Source organism: Grammomys surdaster, unplaced genomic scaffold (genome assembly GCF_004785775.1).
Source record: "Grammomys surdaster isolate TR1022 unplaced genomic scaffold, NIH_TR_1.0 63, whole genome shotgun sequence".
Classification (NCBI taxonomy): domain Eukaryota; kingdom Metazoa; phylum Chordata; class Mammalia; order Rodentia; family Muridae; genus Grammomys; species Grammomys surdaster.
In genome coordinates, this window is record NW_021604565.1 from 31,876,009 (window position 1) to 31,880,389 (window position 4,381).

The following is a 4,381-nucleotide window of genomic DNA, read 5'->3' on the forward strand; positions in this document are numbered from 1 at the left end:
GTTGAGCCAGCTTGTCTGTCTAAACAGATAATTAAGAAAACCAATCTCATAGAGTTATCAGGAGAACTAAAGGGGGAAAAGGAGTAATTGGTCTCCTATAATACTTTAAGAGTCAATGACACGGACTTAAGTATTTTTATTTCCCTCCTCTTTTTAAGTTGTTTAATTTTCATGCTTATTGCTGTCCTTGTGTTCTTTTTAATTTTTACTGAGCAACTGAGTCTGAACAGACTTGGTCGTGTTTGTTTGTTTGACTGTCTATTTGCTTAAAGAGGATACAGAGAAGCCAAAGAATCTAAAAGACTTGTTTCTTGTCTCTATGGCATCTTCAATTACTGAGGGAGAGAAGGTACTCAGCATTACTGTGCACAAGCTTTGTGTCAGGATCTGAAAGGATTTCACAGATTCTGCAGCACTCAGTCACCAAAGCTCAGGATGAAATGTTTTCTGGAAGGTTCCTGTGTGGCCTTAGTCCACAGGTGAAGTCCAAACTGAGGGTGTGATTTAGTTATAAAGATGTCAACTTCATCAGCGGGTTAATAATCCATTGAAGAACTCAAAGTAAATGGGCTCTTGGAGGTACAGCCTGTTAGCAAGACTAGGTTGGTGATAGTATGACTTTGAAAGATCTATCTTTTGTTTAGTCTTTCCTCTCTTGCCATTTCCTGTCATACAGTGAGCCACTGAATTCTACCACATTCTTCCTACCATGGTGCCATGGCTTACCATACAGGCAGGCCCAAATGGACAGAGCCAAATGATCATGTATTGAAGTGTCTGAAACAGTGAACTGAAATAAACCCTTTATCCCCATGTTGTTTCCTTAAATGCTTTATTTTTACCTCAGCAAGAAGAAAAGGCTAACATATATGAAACACCTACAAGGCACACATGAAATTGGGCTTTCAACAATCTCTTAGCTGATTATAAATTGAGCCAGATTGGCAAAGACAACTAACTGCCATATAGCTAGATAAATGGAAGTTTGGCCTTAAGTTACGTTAATCATGTCGTGTTCCTCCAATTAATCATGAACTTTCTTTTATGTGTAATTAGAGTAAGTGATGAGTAACTTTATATATAAAATGAAAATATAATATATAGCACTTTAAAACACAGTTTAAATCAACTCTCTGGAAACAAACCTGTTGCTGATATAAAACTAAGTTTTCTCCCTTCCGTTTTATTGGTTGTTGACATTTTGTTGTACATACCAATTTATTTATATTCATATTTCCTTCTATAATCTTTAGTTTGCATAAACAAGGATCCTGCATTACATACATTAGAATTTTAAGGAACACATAGTAGATCTGCCATATTAGATCTACTAGTGGTTAATAAGTGAATATGTAAATTAGAAAAATATATAGTGATATTTTAATATATCCATAGTATATTGGTAGATAGCAGTGAAAAGTGAAGAAATGATATAATGAGTATATTTTAAAGAGATTGTAATGACTTCTAACTATTCGACTCCTTTTATCTGTGACAAATAAATGCAGGGAATGATTATGACATTTAACAGATTCATAATCTTATGTCAACACTTGAAGTCATGGAGATCTAGAGCCTTCAAAGTTCTGAGAGAAAAAAAGAGTCACAGTTAAATCGTAAGGTAACTGAATGGGATTAAAACAATCTGTTGTGGAGAGTAGTGCCACGCCCTTAAGATGGCGCCGGTCTCTTCCTTCCACCACCTGTTGGCAAGTGCTCTCAGGAGTAAACAAGTCCTTATTTGGCTGTGGCTAGTGATCTGGCTTGCTTCCCTGTATTGGACCTATCTGCTGTTGCCACGTGGCAGACGGGGATAGACTAGTTCTAGAGTACTCAAGCTTGGGAGACACTTCCCCCGGGGTTGGAGAGAAGATTATTCAAGGTCCTGAATAAACTGCTTGGAGAAGAGCTTGTGTGTTGCGTCATCCTTGATGGACAAGGGTGTCTTTTTTAAGGTTCTCCAGAGAAGCAGAACTAATAAGAGAATGAGTTCATTACTAGGGGCTGCTCATGTAACTGGGAAGGCTGGCAGTTCCCAGGGTCTTGTAAGCTAGGTCCACAGGATGGATAACTAGCACTGCCAATGTGACTCTAGTTTTCAAGCCATCCAGATTGGACCCCTGAAGCAGATGGGGTTTCAGTTCAAGTCTAAAGTCAAGAAACAATTTATGTCCCAGTTTAAATGTAGTCATATATAAGCCATTATCTTTACATTGAGGTCAGTGTTGTGGTTTTATTAAAACATTATGACAACGTGAGGCCCACCCCTGGCAGGGGACTTTGCTATTTAGCTTTGTCAATTGCACAAGAACTAGAGTCATTTCAGAAGAGGGTGCATCAACTGCCCCACCAGAATTGCCTGTGAGATTTTCTTGGTTAATGATTGATGTAGAAAGGTCCAGCCAACTCTGGGCAGTCCTATCCCTAGTTAGGTGGGCAAGCCAGTAAGGATAACTCCTCTATGGTTTCTGCCTCAGTTCCTGCTTACACATTCTTGCCCTTAGCACTTACCCTGCCTTCCTTTGATGATGGGCTTCTCCTCCCCCAAGATGGTTTTGGTCAGTGCTTTATCATAGCAACAGAGAACAAACTAGAACAGGAAGACATTCTGTTTTAGTCTAGCAAATTCTATGTTAAATTCATTCAAAGCCACCTACAGAATTTTTTACAAAGTTGTATAATGCAATATCTGGACACATACACTGGCCAACCAGTTTGACATCTACAACTAAGGCTGTGAACAGTGTCCTTGCACAGTGATTGAATTGAACCATGACAAATCTCTATAAACAAAGGAGAAAAAAATGCCTTTCTAAAGTGATGTCTAATAGGAAAGAGAAAAGTAGAAGTTCACGCTGGGAAAGTGAAGATATGGGCACAAAAGGGAATGCTTTTGAGAATTTGCATTGAAGCAAATTTTGGAAATGTGTTGGAAATCTTAACCTTAAACTTAACCCTAACCCTAACCCTGATGATTGACACTTTCCCTTTCAATATGGCCCATGATCAACCACAGGAAACCACAACAGGAGGGGGGGAGGGAGAGAGGAATGGAAGGGGAGGAGGAGGAGGAGGAGGAAGAGGAGGAAGAAGAAGAAGAGGAAGAAGAGGAGGAGCAGGAGGAGCAGGAGGGGCAGGAGTAGGAGTAGGAGTAGGAACAGGAGGAGGAGGAAGAGGAGGAAGAGGAGGAGAAGGAGAAGGAGAAGGAGAAGGAGAAGGAGAAGGAGAAGGAGAAGGAGAAGGAGAAGGAGAAGGAGAAGGAGAAGGAGAAGGAGAAGGAGAAGAAGAAGAAGAAGAATAAGAGCAACAACAACAACAAGCAGCAGCAGAGGCAGCTTGAAGACAACCCAAAAGACAACTTCCTAACCACAAGCTGAGAGTCCCAGTGAGCCATAGTTCTAGTGGAAAATAGTAGGGAAGTGGACAGGAACGTCTGTGTGTTTGACATTGTCTTCTTCATCAAACTATGCTTTCACCAATCCCTGAAAGACAAGAAATTAGGATGTGAAAATCCTGCTGGGTTTCCAATGTTTGCTTTTCCCCCCGAACAATAAGAAATATTAGTAAAGATGCTATACACAGGATTGTGGCATAAGATGTTTCCTAAAAGACCTGATTGTCTGACTTGCCTATATAGTACTTATTTAATGAATGCCTGCTAGTTCCATTTTAAAAAGGTGATACTGGACCTCTTAAGTGATAATTACTATGAGATACCTGAAGACCGCTGGACCCAGTATCTAAACACAAACTCCTCACATTTTCCCAAAGAAATTCTTCGCTGTTGTCCTTTATCGCTCATGAAGAATGAGAAATTGAGATGGAAAGTAGAGAAATCTTACCTAAAACAATGATCTTACACCTAACTACATCACTATCAATACTAAGATCAAGGCGGGACTTGAGCGTTAGCTCTGTGGTAGAAAGAGCAGGTGGGAAAAGCTGCCCATCATTCGATGTCTTCGCTTTACCTCTACAATTTACCCTTATACATGTTTGGTGATGATCTTCAGAGGCTGAGAATGTAGGCTTTTGTTGATATTATCTAAAAGGAGTGAGCCAAAGGGAGCTGAAAACTAAATATTTACATCTCTAACAAAAGTTCTTCATTAATGAAAATGGAATTGATGGGTAGAATGCTACCCATTATTTGTATATAAATAAAATCATTTTAAAAGTAAAAACAAAAAAAGAAAAGAAATGTGTTTTTCAAATAAGGCTATGTGTGGGAAAATTATTTCACTGAAAGTCAGGTGCAATTTTTAGCAATTGCTGAGCCAAATCACAGGTATCTTGCTGTTTCTCATGCTGATCGTGCAACTTCTATGCTCATTACAATTTTATTACAATTAAAAACATCAGAAAAAAGTCATGAGAAGGA